A 17,183-nucleotide genomic window follows, 5' to 3' on the forward strand; every position below is an offset into this window, starting at 1 on the left:
TGTCAAAAGCCTGTGTTATTTAAACACAGATGTTCTATTTGTCCAACAGACAAGGCCAAACAACAATTAGTATAATATGTGTGGGTTTTGACCCCTCGACTGAAAGTCCCTTGAGTATGTTTGCAATCTTTCTCACCCAACTTCCATTATTTCCCCACATGTGCCAACTCTTAAACACTCTTAAACTCAAAAAAAGATGTCTGAATTAAAGTGTCTGGCTCAAGCTGACTTTCAGATTGTGCCCGAAAATTGTCTGAGAGAACCTTAGCTGGCTCTGTAAAAAACCAGTTTCAACAACTAGTTTAATAATTTAAAATAGAGAAGTCAGAATTGTAGTCCCCCTGTGTTATCTGATTTGTGCATGGAGCCGTAGTACCATTTTAACGCAAGATCAAATTGACACAACATTAACACCTGCAATGTAATTGTCCACTTACATGTTCTTAGTCTAGTGGAAATACCGTGAAAATCCTTATCCCACCATCTAAGGGGTTTAAGTTAGATCTTTCCTGCTTTGGCAGAAGGACTAATGAAACCAGAACTTCACCTTCTGTTTAGAGTTAGCAACAGCACTGAAACCAGTATTTTGTGTGCTTCTGAGGAAAATGAGATGATCCCAGATGTAAATTTGGGAAGGCAAGTTGGGCATGCAAACTTCATTAAAGAAATATTTTTTAAAAGATACATTTGGGAAAATAAATGGCTTCTATTTAGACACTGCAACTGGACCAATTATCTGACCTCCTTTCTGCAACAGCTGCATCCAAAATGTTTTAAGAAGTAATTTTTAGTGTTTTGACAAAAAGACAATCTTTTGGCTTTTCTTGGAACTTGGATTAGTAATGGAGAGAACATCTCCAAGGATGGAGACTCCAGATTCTCTGCAGGTACCTGTGATAAAGTTCTGACCACTCTCACAGTAAAAAATAATTTCCTTATATTGGGGTTGAATTCTGCATGTTGCAGATTGGATCCACAGCTTCTCCTGTTGTCACTGCACACTTCTCTGAAAAGTCTCTTGGTCTTCTCTGTATCCTCCAGCCAGAGAGAATCAGACAGCAAAAAATCCCCCCAGAATCTCTCTTTTCTTCACACAAACTCAGTTTCTTCTCTTTCTTCTTTTACAACTGGTACTGCTGCTCCCCATCCAGGTTGAGGGCTCATCTACACTGACTGCATCCAGTGAGTTCCCGTCCACTGGACTCAGACCACGTCTGTCGTTCACTGGAGAGCTCAGGACAGGGTTCACCAGCTGGGTGTAACAAAGGCTGACCAGAAGAGAAGGATCAATATAATGAGGCATGATGGCTGAATTCTGGCTAATGCAGCCCAGGAGGGTGCTGCCTTCTTTATTACAAGGACACATTGCTGGTGTCTGGTGAGCCTGTGGTCCAGCAGGACCCTCAGTTGCTCTTCTCCAAAGCTGCTTCTCAGAAGTCCCAGCCCCCATCTGGTGCTGGGGTTACTTTGTCTCAGGGTAAGGACTTTGCTTTTGCCTTTGCTGAACTTCATGAAGCTCCTATCAGCCATATCTCCAGCCTGGCAAGGTCTGCTTGAATAGCAAACATCTTCTGCAAACATGCTGGGAGAGAACTCTGGCACATCATCCAATTCATTAATAAAGTTGTTAAGCAGTTAGCTACTGACCCCAGTATGGATCCCTAGGGGATGTCACCAGGAACCAGCCACCAGCTGGACTTAGCACTTCCAATCACTTGTTGTTTAACATTTTTCCTTCTCTAGTTATGTCAAATCTATTCTGAATAAGGAAAAAGTAAAAAGGAAGAATTCATTTTGTGATAGTAACGTAACATATATGAATAAAATAATCAAAAATATGTCCATAGCAATTAGTGGCCAGCTCTGGACTGTAGAAGAAAATTGATATTAATAATGTTTATGTTGGGTTCTGTTTCCAGTGCCTCTGCTGCTAAAAAAGCCTTGGATTTATTACAGATTGGGTATTTTTTCACTTATAATGATAAAATGTTTTGAATAAACCAATTAATTAATATTATTGACAATAGCAGTATATTAGAGCTATTGTCATACCTATTACTAGTGTACAACTAGTCTTAAACTATTTCTATAAATTCAGTCGCCTCAGACTAAACTGAGTTAGTGAAATAAGCCAAATAATCTACTAGGATGGTCCATTTCTGTCTGTGAATTCGTCTGGAGTTTGATTTCAGTTAGAAAAGAGTTTCAGTGTATGTGAATTCAGCATCAGGATTTCAGAGCAGTTCTGTAAATACAATGAGCAGCAATGTTTCTCAACTTTAAATTTGCTTATGCTGAGCCAGAACATTGTTGGATTTTTTTGATTTTTTTTTTCATTTCCCATTATTATCCCTATTTGAATGGTATGGGGAGACCACAAGAGAAAGGCACCCTGCTGAGTTATTGCATAACCTTAAGAAAATGATCTGTCCTTGCCTGGACAGAAGAGGGCTGATAACAAAAGCCCTTCCTGGGAAATATTCAGGCACATTCCTAAATATATCATAAGGGTGAACATTTGCCATCCATAAAGTTAACTACATCCATAAATCATTTATAGTTCCTAGGCTCTAAGGGGTGGGTGTGCATTCTCTCCACCACCTTAAAAGCTCTGTTTGTGGTACAAATTATGACCTAATTATAAACACAGTATAAAGCTCTGGTGCAAACAGGTCTGTTTTCCTCCAGCAGAGCAGCTGAAAGCAGCCAGGAGCAGTAGCAGTGGTGCTGCTGGTAGCAGGTCTCTTGTTAAGACACCATCCCCTGATCATGCTTGATGTCATTCCAATTATATCTGACTCCTATCACTTCTCTGGGCCAGCACCAGAAACCTGCAGCAACAACCAAATATGTCACTAACATGAGCCAAAATTCATTTTATCAAACTGTGCATTGTCCCATGACATCTTTCCCTACTTTTTGCTATTTGCTGCCTCTGAGTTAAGACATTAGAGGATGTCTTTTGGAATGGAACATCTGATAACAGGAATTTGCAAGGCAAGAATGGAGCAGTATCAGCCACGTAGCACCTGCTGCGTGTGTGAGCTCCTTTTAAGTGAACTCCATTGCAGATCCCAAAGGGCACTTTCCTGCCTGTCTTGCCTCTTACCATTTTTCCTCTCCTCTCCTTCTCCAGTGCTCTCTCACTTCTGTTTCATGCCACATTTATTAGATTTCTTTTAGAAGCACTTGCTCCTCAGGTGGAGAAATGTAGTCACTGTTCCCTCCACTATTAATTTTAATTCATCTTTAATGCTTATACAATTCCTCCCTTGAATGGTTTAGCCTAAATGTCTATTTTCCTTTGCATCAAAGACTGACCTTAAATCCATTCCCATACTTAATAACCCTCTTTCATTTTATTTTGGCTTTATAATGAATGTACTTGCTGGAAAATGAAGACAACAGACCTCTAAAGGTTGCTGTCTTCCTCTCAGTCTCTCAGACTGGCTCTCTTCACACAGGTTGACTTTTAAAATCTATGCCTACATGTTGTATGCACACACAAACAGACAAACATATACTTCTGAAACACAGGAGTGAAAATGCTGCCTGAACACAGCAGTGTTAGAAACCCATCACATCTTAGGCCTGACCTAGTGAGCCAGAAGTAACCAATTCTTTCTGATTTCAGTGGGGTTTTTTAACACAAACACACTTGATGGCTTGATTGTTTTTAGGATTAGTCTTTCTTGGTTAACTTTAATTCAAGTTATTGGAAATTCCATGATGTTATGGAAAGCTTTGGGGTCCACCATGGGAAAACATTTGTGAATTGAAATAAGATGATAACTCAGCATTATGTACAAGGCAACCCTGTTGCTTAGACACACTAGAGGAGTGCTAGTACCAGAAGAAGGAGAAAAATTGCAGAGGGAAATTCCATGTGGGAGGCTGGAAGAGTATCGCATTAGACTGCAGTCTATCTCCTTTAAACTGTGTACCTGTAAAGGCTACTTTTTGTATATCCTTAATTGCTGAATTTGACTGAAGATAATAAAAGCATATGCTTGCCCCCGTGTGGAAATAAAGACTCTTTCAGGTATACCAGTCTCAGGAATCAAACACTGAAGAGTCTGTCATCACCTGCAAGTGAATTTCAGAAAGACCATGTCCATCTTTGAAGGATTAATCTGTCTGTAGTTGATAAGTTTGGAGTTCACCCACCCCTATGGGGACAGTAAATATTGTGCCCACTTTTCACAGCCTGCACTGCAAATAAATGAGTTTGCCCACTTCTTTCTTTGCCACCACACCAGGGAATGACATTTTCCTATTAACCAGTGTGGGGGGGTTACATCTGCTGGAGCTACCTAGCCAGCATATTACACAACACTGATATAAATGTTTTACTTCAGAAATTAGTGCCAGTAGAATTCTGCACAATGTTTAGAACAGGCAATGGAAGGGAAGGGCAGTTAAATAAGGTACTTAAGTCATTAAATGTTTCCATTATAAATATTTATCTTTGGAAACTAAGCACACTGCTATTCCCTGAAAGTCATCAGCTATTAATTGTATAATCTGTGATCGTAAATACACTTCTGTTGTTTCCTATGCATTTTGGACTCTAAAGGCTGAGAACAGTTGAAAAGCAGTCAAAATTTATTTCCAAGCAACTTGTTCACTAGACAGATTTCCTTAATAGCTTTTTCCTTGGAAGGATTTGAAATCGCACCATATCATACGTCGAAGCAACCATCTCAGAGATGGATTTGAAACATTGAAGATGAAGGGGGCTCCAGTAAGTCTTCACAAACTCATGGATAGGTGATCTTGCTGTATAAATTTCCTAAGTAACCACATATGAGCATAAAAATGCCTATTCCAAGCAACGGTGAATGTCCATTTTTAGAAGCATGCTGTCACCAACAGCAACTGCAAGCAAATACATACTGTATAAGAGTATAACAAAAAGCTAAGTAAATTATATTTTTCCCTCGTGGTCTGCCAGCCACTGCAAGGGCTCTCCAGCAGCACCTCTGTTCCATATGGGCTATGACAATATGGGCATCCTTAATACAAATAAATGTGAATTATTTGTTCAGTGGGGAAGCTGATTGTTTTCACTCTATTTTATGGTCTTTCCATCCCTCAGTCTTTCTTTGCATGACAGTACCATTGGCCCCCAGCTACACCAGGCCAAATGATGTCTCTCAAGCCACAGGAATCCCATGATAGAGGACTCATGCCCTGGACCATGTAGTAACAAGTGACTAAGTCATGGAAGTGAACTCTTGTATGCAACAGAACACCATGAGTGCCTTACCAGGCATCTTACAGCATGTGATGAATGTTCTTTATAACTTTCTACAATCAGTGCTCTGCCGTGGCAGTCTCCTGGCTGCCAGGTAAAACTGGTGGTGGGATATTTACTTACATTTAAACAACAATAACTGTCATATACACATTCCAAATGTGACTGCCAAGTTGGATGATCAGATGGAGAGGATAAAATCAGTTGCATCATCTAGCGGAAAATTAAGGGCAGGATTAGAAAATGGTTGGATGAATAAAATACTGAAAGGACTTGGATTTTCTCTGGTTGGTTGGCCTCCCTCTTGCAAAGTATAATTGTGATTGTAGTGATAATTGGGATTATGATACTTGCTTTAAGTTGTGTAAAAACTGTGACTGTAAATGCAACACAAGGAACAAATGTGATGTCTGTAAAGAAGCAAAGTGAGGCTTATGAAGGCTTGAGACAAAAACCTCAAAGGGGGGAAACGTTGCCAGAGGAAGAACTATTTGCCCACCTGGTGGAAAATACAATGCTTATTCTGTAGGATCATGTTAAACATTAAACAGAAGAAGGAACAAGAAACTGCACTTGGTTAACCAAGTGTCTCACAAAACAATGAACCAGACTAGTTATGCCAACACAGCCCAATATTTAGGAAGTGACACCAAGTTCATGGAGAACTTTGGGGTTGATGACCACCAAGGACCATGGGAGGGACCCCAGTATAAAAGAACGCACAGGCCAAGGGAAGGGAAAATATGTTCATGACTTTTGGGAAATGATTATTGTATGCATGTTTCTTCTGGGAAAACTTATGAATATGCAAGTAAAATACAGTGCTGCAACAGGAGCTTTTTCTGTAGTTGGCATGTACAATAGGTGGAGATATCCCCAGGCTGTAATATAGAATTCCTGCTCCTTAATGCAACGTTGGTGTTGAGGGGTTTATTCTGCCAGTTTCAGTAACACCTTAATGCCACATCTGCGCATCTTTTAAATATCTCTAGGGATGGTGACTTAACCACTTCCCTTCACAACTTCTTCCAATGCTTGAAAACCCCTTTGGTGAAGAAATTTTTCCTAATATCCAACCTAAACTTCCTCTGGCACAATGGGAAACCATTTCCTCTTATCCAATTACTTCTTTTTTGAGAAGAGACTGACCCCCAACTCGTTACATCCTCCTTTCAGTAGAGAGTGAGCCTCCTTTTCTCCAGCCTAAACACCCCCAGCTACCTTTAGCTGCTCCTCATCAGACTTGTGCTCCAGAGCCCTCACCAACTTTGTTGCTCTTCTTTGGATGGGATGACCACAGGCATCGAACAGGGAGTGAAACAACCACTCTCTTCTTTAGGTTTGAGAGGCACAAGTACAGTCAGGGGTAGGTGCAAAACAATGGGGAGAGCTTGAAGTGAGGGCCAAAACCTCAATCTTAAGCTCAGCACAAGCTTGGCAGGTCTGTGGAGGGAGAGGAGAGAAAGCCAGTTGCTAGACTGATGCATTTTCTTTACAGTAATGGGATCCCAATGTCCCTTCAATTGTATCCATAGCCAGTTTACTTTCCTAACATCCAGGAATTTCAGGGGGCATTTTTATCTTTAGATGACCTCTCAGCTGCTAAAGAATCATGCAGCCTACAAGTTAATTAGTCACATCGCAGCAGTGCAATTCTGTATAGAGCAGTCAAGTCCAGCAAAGCTTTGTAAGTTCACAGCACATGGAATCCTGACACTTCCCTCTCCTATGCTTCTCTTTATCAAATGCATCTACTCCCCTCCCTGCAACAACTGCCATATTAATTAATATTTTACTTGGAACTGATTTCTTTGTGAAGGTGACAATGTCTGTGTGTCTGTTTCTTTGTCTGCTTATCGGAGATTTGCAATGTCAGTGGAACACTGCTGAACGCTGGAACACAAGTTCTATTTGCCAAAAAAACCCAACAGCCAGATTTCCATATTTACAGAAACGCTTTTTCTGATCATTTTGTTTAAAAAGTTTCATCCTTTACATTTATTTATTTTAAAAATAGCAGTCAGCTTGTAATTAAAAGGGTTTTTGTAAACAAACACCAAAACATTGCATTTCCAAAGCCTCTAAAATAATTTTTGATGTCTTGAAGTTTTTTCTCTTGATTTTTGAAACAAAATTTCATCAAAATCAATGGGGCTTGGTGGACAATATTGAAAGTATTGACTAAAGTTCCTGGAAAATATCAGTGAGCAAGTACAATCACACTCAGTATCTTGGAAGGAGCAACTGACTATAGAAATTTGTGTGCAGCATTCCTAAAAAAAACAAACCCCAAATCTGTTGCTGCCTGCTGTTAAGATCTGGCAAGTAGCTTTGCAGATTGCAAAGGTTCCTGCAGTTTTCAGTTCCTCTGTTCTGTGCTGCACAGCTCTTTACTTAGCACTAAATTTGCCTATAATGATCACGCTTGTGTCTAATTACTATTCATGTGCACTCTCTGTGCTTTGTCATCACTCCTAAGGATTGAATAACATCTCTTAGGATAAGGAGTAAAGTAGAAGGAATGAAATTGTTCTGTCATTTGGAGGTATGCCATGGCTCACATGAATGTCACTTGGTGCTGCCAGAAAATCTGGAAGTTGAACCTTATCCCCACTCTCTCTCCACTGAATTGATTTCTCACAAGTCTTGCTCTTGAGTTTTTCATCTCTGGGTTTTGAAATCATTAGAATAATTTTGACATTGTTTCCATGACAAGATCAGTAAAGGTCTTGCTCTTAAAGCCTGGTTGGGGCTGTGAAGGCTGTCTGTGTGTAGCCTACATGCTGAGTTTCTACTCAGTGTTAAAAGATCATCACATCAGTCAGCTGAAATCTCATATTCCCATATGGAAGGGCACCCAGTGTTACTGGAAACTGCTACTCCAACTAAAGGAAAGAGACCTGTTCTGTGCTGAAATTCCAGCTAAAAATATATGTGGTGCTAACAGCTGCCCTGGTTGCAAAAGGAGTACATATTTGTGCTTCATTGAGGCTGAAATCACTCCCTCAGATGATCGTGAAATATTATTAGAGATGTGGTTTACTGGTGAGTTTGGCAGTGCTGGGCTAAAGGTTGGGCTCAATGGGCTTAGAGGTCTTTTTCAACCTTAATGATTCCATGATTCTAAGTACTGAAAGATTAGTTTTCATTAGATAAGCACTTTGACATTTCAGAATTTTTGATCTTGCTCAAAATATTAGGAAATTTCTCTTAAAAAATTACTTTGAAAAACAAGCATATGGGATCCACAATGACATTTCTGATATATTTTTTTTTTTTAATTTTTATTGGTTTTGGTTTTGTTTCTGGCAACCTTTATGAAAAAGGCCAATTTTGCAAATTCTTATGTGGCAACTTCCTGCATTTGAGAAGTGGGAGTTTTTTCTTTCCTTTTCCAGCTGGCAGGCCATGCTGGTTTTCCAGGACAGCTAGTACTGAAAGACTGGTAGGTGCAAACACCATTTGACTCCTCCCCAGAAATATCTCAGTCAGGGAGAGTGAATAATCCTCTCGCACTGCCTGCAGAGGGAACTAAGATGCCACCTTGGAGTGCACAGCTAATTTTTGGACATCCAAAACTCAGAGTGATGGATGTCACTCAGGGAAACCAAAGGAATTGGAATACTTTTATGTATTAGAAGTATTAACTTAACTTAGACAAAGAGCTGCAGTATTAAATCCATGCTATGTTTTCCCCATCAAAACTAGATTAAAAATGCCTAAGTGATTTGGAAGGTGAGGTCAGAAACAAAGAGGTTGCAGGTGAGGAAAGTAGTATCAGGCATCAAAAGGATTCTCATATTTTATTGTAAGGAGGAAAGAAACATGTCAGGATAAAACTCTGACATATCTCAGAGATTTCAGTTGTTACAAGAGAAAGATAAATCTATCTTTTCATCTCCTGAAAGGAGTTTGCTTGTTTCCCTCTTTCCTTTTAGGAAAAAAAAAAAAAAAAAAAAAAAAAAAAAAAAAGAAGGCAAATCTTTTTCAGTCTGACATCAGATTTGCTCTCTGAGTAAATGGGTTTTGGAGTTCCTTATCAAAATATTCTGGGAAACTATCATACAAATGCAGTATATATTAGAAATGTCAGAATATCATTTGTGAGCAGAAACGAACAGCATGGGAACAGAAAGGGAATATCTGTGCGGTGTTTTTAAATTAGGATGCCAATACTCTGATTTCTAAAATTCAATCAAAGCATGAGTGTTGGAGATAAAGGAAATGCTGCACCTCATAAGTAAATGTTTTGTACAACCAGCAGCTTTACAAAGAGGTTCATGGGGTGCTGGGGTTTTTTTAAATCTTAAATTTTATATCAAAATTAAAGCAAATACCCTGAATTCTCACCAATATGTGTGAACTAAGTTCCAGTCCTCCTAACTTTAACAACTGACTGTCACTTGAGAACTTAATTCACAACTGTGAGGGCTGTGAGCCCTCGGCACTCCCTTGGAGGAGAGAACCCTGAGCCCCAAAACACGTGCGCTGGAGATAAGCAACCCTCCTCTGGGTCATGGTGACAAAAAGAGCCACTCCCAACACGCCTTGCTTCTTCATGGTAATAGCCTGTACCCCGTTGGCTAATTGGTTTCTACCCCACCCCTGCCTTCCCCATATAACCTCTGTCCCAACCCCTGATGACAGCAGGGTGTTCTTGTCCCTGCCTTTCCTTCACAGGGGCTACTGGACAATAAAGGACCTCTGTGGAACTGCCATACAAGGCTCTTGTCTCTCTGTCCCCAGGTTCTGCCCGGGTGGTTTCACAAAGAGCTGGATCACAAGAGCTGATATCACTTGTAGCAGAGAAGTTGCTACACTTGCTGAAATCACCTGTCTCCCAGGGAAGTTGCTAAAGCCCCTGGAAAAACCGTTCCCCCGCAGGATGCTTTTTCTAGGAAGGTCGCAACACACCGGGTTGTCCACCGGACCCCTGAAAGTGATACACAATGGTAATTCAAAAATCATTCTGCACCTCTGAAGTATTCTGATAATTTTTTGAATTAGGATATAAAAACAGTGTTTTCACTGCAGGCCAAGGATTCAAATGTAGATGTCCAGAAGAGGCCTCAGGAGTGATTAAATCCAGGGATCTTAATTAATCTGACTTCTTCATTGCCAGATATCTAGAGCAGAAAATCCAGCTTTATGTTGATTGTCGTGGTCTTCAGCCTGAGGTAGCCCCAGTCCATAAGAAATTAAAGACAGGCAAACAAACAAAAAAATAGTTAATTCCATGCTGTAAGACAATTCTGTCCATCCACAGAAAACAGCAGATCCATTCCAGATTTCAAGACTGAAAATTATTTCAAACCACTGCAAAGGATGGGTAACTACTGAAACAATCAGTGAAAAGAAATAAAAGCAACCTTACAACATATTCAAAAGATTTGGTTTGAGTTTGACTTTCCTGTAATGCAAATGAAAAATCTGAATTAGTCATTTTGAAATGAAGCAATAAACATTTTTTCACTCTAAAACTGCCAGCCTAGGGCAGGATGGTTTGATGTTGCCATGCCTATTTTACTAAGTGAAATCCAATAGAAAGCAGATTTGTTTAATGACTTTTATTTTCTTAATGCCATTTAGTTCCCCTGAGGTTTCTGTAAGTTCTTCTGTACTGCAGACTCTGTTCAAAGTAGAAGAAATTCTGGATTGAAGATCTTCTGGAAAGAGATTTTATCAACTGACCCACATCACTGTCAATGTGCACAGAATGATTTTATTCAAGAGAGCAATGGACTGAGTCAAAACTACGGCATTGGAGCAGGATCATTAGCTTATGGCTTATCTGAATTCTGTCTAAGAGGTCCATCTAATACAACCGCTGCAGAATAAAGGGGAAAAAAAATCCCCATTCTTCAGTAAAATCAGCTAAGAAAGATACACACGCGTATAACAATGGAGCTGCAATCCTCAAAGCGACGCCAGCTTGTTTGTTTTCCTCCTTATGGAAGAGGAATGCTGTTTACAGTGCTGTGTGCTCCAGCAGAAATCCCAGCACACACAAGAGCTTTATCTTTATTGGCCTCTGCTGCTGCAGCCATCTCTGTGGGTTTCTTTTTGTCCTTATCAGTGTTAATGGCAAAGATCATTGCAAAGCACAACAGAAAGAGAAAATATTGTCATACATCACATGGCACGGTGTAAGTCTCAAATTGGTTTGTGCTACTAACCATAGCCAGAATTAATACTATGTTACACAGGAAAGAATCAGAAAAATACTGCAAATATAATCAGTTAAACTGGGTTGCAGTTCAAGTACCCAGCTGAAAAATGCTTGAACAGAAATAACGTCACAATTAATACAAACAGCCACACAAGTAATAATGTTATGTATTCAGATGGTTTCTCCTAGTTGAACCTCATGTAGCTCTATGTACTGTGTGACTTTCAGAGTAGCAGGTTAAACTGGATGTGGGGTTATGCCATTGGGAAACACACACTTTTACCCTTTTTTTGACAGTGTTTTTTTCACTGTACATTGTCACCAAAAATATAAAGTAATGCATTTAATAGCATCCTTTACAAATATAATTTTGCAGCTTTATCTGAATCAGTTGACAATTCCTTTTACCAAAATTAAAAAGAAAAAAAAAATTCTGAAAGCTTTCAGTAGCCCTTCCAGGATTTTTTTTGTACCAAAAAACAGTTCAACTTGCTATTAATGCTATTCATTACTGGTGCATATGTAGTAATTAAAACATTTGATTTACTTTTACATTATTTCACCTTCAGAATGTTATTTATGAATAATTGCCTGTCATTTTACTGTGATATAACACAATGAGACCTAAGATCCCATTAATATTAAAAATATATTTAAATCACATAGTTGTTGCCATGAAAGAAAAAGAACACTGCTTGCTTTCCAAATTATTTTGAACCCAAATTTGGTAAAATAATACAAATCTTGAAACTTTTGAAGGAATGTTGAAAAAAACCAGTGATGTTAATACTTTCTCTTCAATATAAATTAATTTCTTCCGATCCAAAATATATAATACTGGTTTATCTGGGCTATTGTTCAAATACTTCTTATTCCAAATACATTTACCAGGAGGTAACTGTAGTTTTCATTGGGATTTGGGAGGAATAAAGCTGCATGGAAGTGTTATATCTCACACATACCCAAATTCCTTTCAGAAGTATTTTATTTTTCTTCACAGTGCTGCTGCATATTTGGATTAAGAAATAGTTCTGTGTCATAATTGAAACTCATAGAGGGTTTTGATGGAAAGTCTATATCTATGCACTACACCCGACTCCGGGTTTGGTGCTTGGCAGGCTTTGATTGCTGGATGTGACATCCCTGCTGTCACTCCCGGTGGTTCAATGCTGTCAGCTTGTGCCCCATCCCCCACTGACATTCCCGCTGCATAAGCAGCCCACAATTACCGAAGTGAAAGGCTGTCTTTGCCTCCAGAAGAATGCAGCCCTGCCCTGGGGCGTGCAAAATGAAGGGGTTGCAATCACCAGCCTGGGAGAAGCCGTTCCTGAACAGCCCCTTTTGATGGAAGTTCGGGTCTGACTTTCAGAGCCGTACTCAATGTGCTAACACACATAATTGATGCCTTTTCATCCTCCTTTGTTCAAGTCTCCAGTCAGCTTAATTAAGATCTTGTGAGGCAGTAATGAAGTAAACATTTCCACGAATATCTGCATTAGCTGGGTGGCAGATGCCTGCAATTAAAATACTGTAGCTATATTAGAGCACATATATTCCATATTGCTTTCAGATCTGCTCAAAACTTCCCAAAAGAGTGTTTGTGAGTTTTTCCAAAAAACTGATGGAAAAATACCAGCCTGACCCCTGAACCAGGACCTGCACAAATACCAAGGGACTTCAATGCGACATGGACTAGACCCTTACAGAACTTGGGCTCACCTTTGATTTTCTTTTTGTGAAAAGAGCTTTGACTATGGTGACGTATGTTAGACAAATTGTATAAAGTCATTTGGGTGTTACAGTGCGGATACTGCAAAACGATGTATCAGACAATGAGGCCCATGGAAAAGAAATATATATGGACTGATTCTTGCTAGATGTTTCAGAGAGATGTTTATTTCTCCAGCTGCATGGCCGGGATCTGCCGAGGAACTGCAGCAATCCCGGGACCCGAGGGTCCTTGCCAGTGCAGGGGAACACAAAACAACCAAGGGGGAACGAGGCTGAGCAGGGGCAGGGAAACGCCGTGCCTCCCCCCCAGGGCCCCTCTCCCAGGACCACATGGCAGGGGGAGGGACCCCAACATTTCACCCGTTTATTTTAACAAAAAGAGATTTAAAACTTAACATTGAAAACAACTGGATAAACATAACAAGAACAGTTTCAAGACAAAACAAGCTACCCTCCTGAGTCTGTAAATGTCCAAACAGATTCTGTGGAACATCTTAAGGCTGACAGAAGGGAGACAGAACTCTCTGAGCTTGCTTTGTGGGGAAACTGAGGCAGGAGAGGGTTTCTTCTATTTGTACCTATTGGAACTCTAAACAAAAATAGTTAATTTCTTCCCTCCCCCTTTTCATCCCCCCTTGGCATCGGAGAGGGGTTGTAGGGAAAGGGAATTGTACAGGGAAGCCATGGGGTGAAAAACAGATTAGGGATAAACTGGGGATGGGGTAAACTTAGGAAAGGGTTCATATTGGGTATAGGGTAAAAGGGGAATGTAGGTTGTGGGTAGGGAAGTTGCTGGGATGGATATTGTTTATAATTTTGTGCATAACGCTGCCTTTGACTGGAATACCTCCAGGCCCAGTAACATTTGCTGCTTGTAAACCCTTCCTTCCTTGCACCATATCAAATTGTACAACTTCCCCATCTCCTACACTTTGCAGGTAATTTTTAGGGTTATTCCTTTTAATGTCAGTTCTATGGATGAATAAATCTTCTCCTGTATCATCTCGTGTTATAAATGCATAGTTGTTTTTGACATTGTACCATTCCACAGTTCCTGTGATTTTCGTTGCGACAACTTCTCCTATCACGTGCTTGCATGTTCGTCGTGGCTGCTGGTCCCGTGTGGCTGCTGCCTCGCCGACTCCAATGTCTGAGCCGGGCCCCCGCGTTGCGGCCGCTCCGCGCCCTCCGACCGGCGCTGCTCCGGCGCGTGTCTGGGCTCTGCGCGGCCCCGCGTTGCCATCGCCGCAGGCCCCGCGCCCTGCGAGCGGTTCTGCTCTGCCAACTCCACACTGCTTTGTGAGAGGCTCCACTACGGCTCGGCGCTGCGCTGCGCGGCTTCTCGTGTCGCTGTGGAAACGGCCGCTTCTCGCTCTACAGGGCTCTCCAAGCCGTGTGCTCAGAGTGGGTTTCCACGCTGGCCCTCGGTTCCTGGCTGCTCGTGGGGGCCGCCTCTCTGCTGCACGTGGCTCACGACACCCGTGGCACCTGCAGCATCGCTCCCTCACTCGCGGTCGAGTGGCCGGGGACCCCGAGACAGGGATGGGGTCCGCGATAAGGCGCGCGCTCCCGAGGGGGCCGGCCACTTCCAGCACAGGCACCTCCGCTGGCACGGCTGCAGTCACACACTCCTGGGATGGCTGCTGCACGGTCTCGGCCATGGGATTACGGCCATCCTCTGCTTTAGGGGTAATGGGACCATACAAATGCTCCTCAAGAGCTTCGCTGATTACAAGGGATGCATGGAGAGCTTCTATCACCAGTGCATGTTTTGTTTGATCTCTTATCTCATCCCAGATCTCGTGCCAAAAACACCCGTGATTAATTCCAGTAATTCCAGGAGGATTAATATCAAAAAGTAAGTCTTGAGAAATAGAAAAGAAATTTTTGAAAAGCCAGTTAAAAAAATGTTCTAGATCTCCAGGAACAAATACTTTCCTGTTTTGTTGTTCAAAGATTCTTTTAACTTCTAGATACATTTTCTTCTGTGGTCCAGAGAGCCACATTTCCCACGATTCTTCGATAGTCCAGAGGGAATATCCAAACCAAGGCGAGAAGAGAGAGAGATCTAGAGTGGTTTTTACTCACGAATTTTCTGTCCTTAGGGATCGGTGTCTTGCCAGCATTCCTGCACCATTTATTACAGTGTGGATACTGCAACATGATGTATCAAAAAATGAGGCCCATGGAAAATAAATATATATGGACCGATTCTTACTAGATGTTTCAGAGATGTTTATTTCTCCAGCCGCATGGCCGGGGATCTGCCCAGGAACTGTTCCAGTCACGGGAGCAGAGGGTCCTTGCCCGCGCAGGGAACACAAACCAACCAATGGGAACGAGGCTGAGCAGGGGCAGGGAAACCCCGTGTCTGTGCCCTCAGGGCCCCTCTCCCAGGAGCACATGGCAGGGGGAGGGCCCCAACATTTGGGCGTTCATTTTAGTTGTTGAACTTTAGTCAGGGTCAGATTTAAGAGGGATAGAGTGAAAAGGATGGGTGAAAAAAGACAAGACACTCAGTGGAAGAAGGGACATGGTACCTCAGCTCCTTTCCCAGAACAGTCACTGGCATGACTTACGAGGTTTGAGAGTTCATAATATACACGCATCTGACCATGCCTTTGAATTCAGGACAAGAGGATGGGTCTAGATATCATCTGTGGCATGGAATATCCTAATTTTCATTAAAAGGTGCTTGACTACTCTACTTAAAGGCTCTTGAACTGAACGCTTTATCTCAAACTACCACCCCTCACAGCCAAGTAGGTACTTCCAGATTGCAATTGCTCTGAAATACACAGACTGTGTGCTTAGGGGGGACAAAACAGCTCTCGTTTGGCATCTACACTACACCTAGGCTAGAGGTATCTCCAAAAAAAGTACTCATCTCCCTGTGCCAGAGAGCAGCAGGCTGTGACCTCATTAGCTTTGGCCATTAGCAGGTAAACCCCCACCTGGGCTGGGAGAGCTTCCCTGGCAGGTTTTGTTATCCTGACAGCTCTGAAGGACACAGTTCAGGACCAGGCAAGCTGGTGCTCAGAGTAATCTGATAGACAAACCATGTGGAGCAGAAAGGAAAATAAATCCAAGAGAGCTGGCTTGTAGGTATTGCTGCAGAGAAGAAAGAGGCAGCCCGCCCAAAGGGCAAGAAATTAGAAATGGTTGGCTTTGACATGAAATTTATTGCACAAAAGTGTCCCTTAATTTATGCAAGATTTTTTAAATTGGTTTACTCAAAGAGAACACCCATGAAAAAGGGACGGAAGGAAGGAAGGAAGGGAGGAAGGAAGGAAGGAAGGAAGGAAGGAAGGAAGGAAGGAAGAGGACAGTCCACAACCGTATGTCCATCTGTCTTTTCACAGTTGGAGTTCTTTTTTTGCATCAGCAACAGAAAACCTTTTTGGGAAAACCACCGTCACTGCTGGCCTGCAGACCTTACGCAGCACATCCAATAAATACACTTTGGCCTTGTTAGAGAAACACTTGTGTGCCACATCTTCATTTTTATTCCAGATTATGGAAATGGAAGGGACAGGGATGGCAAGAGCCAAATAAATAGAATCTGTTTCTTCTTCTTTCATTCCCTCCTTTCCCACTACCCAATTAATAGCTGGGCTCTTAGTGTGTTGTCCTTCTACCTGACTGTGACTTCCAGTTCAGCAGTAAGCCCTTCATTACTGTAACCCTCCAGAGCTCCTTAATAAGGGAATTACCATTCACAACTGTTGTGACAAACAGAAAGAGCAAATCCTCTTATCGCCTGGTTGTTGATAACATCTGCGAGCCAGTTCCAAGCATCCGTTCACCTTCATAGTCTATTCTATTGCAAGAGAAACCAAAACAGCCCAAACTGGAGAGAACATAGATATTGATAAACAGCCCTCAGCCATTGGGAGCTCACTTCTGTTGTGCTGTGTTCCTGCACTACTCCCAAATGTTTGGATGAAAGCTCTCTGGGAAACATTTCACCTTAATAGTGCTAAAGGAAATGAATTACAGAGAACAGATTCAAGGCACCTATTAGGG

The 17,183-nt window shown here is 41.6% G+C and overlaps 1 long non-coding RNA gene across 3 annotated transcripts in view; it reads left to right on the forward strand.

Moving 5' to 3' along the window:
• The window catches only part of LOC116441971, a 68,091-nt gene extending 56,004 nt beyond the window's left edge, over positions 1-12,087 (forward strand). For 2 of the 3 annotated variants that reach the window (XR_004239320.1, XR_004239319.1), the window contains one exon: positions 10,004-12,087. This is a non-coding gene — a long non-coding RNA (uncharacterized LOC116441971). The remainder of the gene's footprint in view (positions 1-10,003) is intronic. The other variant, XR_004239321.1, reaches the window with a different exon arrangement.
• Positions 12,088-17,183: the final 5,096 nt, after the last annotated feature.

This window comes from Corvus moneduloides, chromosome 3, assembly GCF_009650955.1.
Source record: "Corvus moneduloides isolate bCorMon1 chromosome 3, bCorMon1.pri, whole genome shotgun sequence".
NCBI classification, from domain to species: Eukaryota; Metazoa; Chordata; class Aves; order Passeriformes; family Corvidae; genus Corvus; species Corvus moneduloides.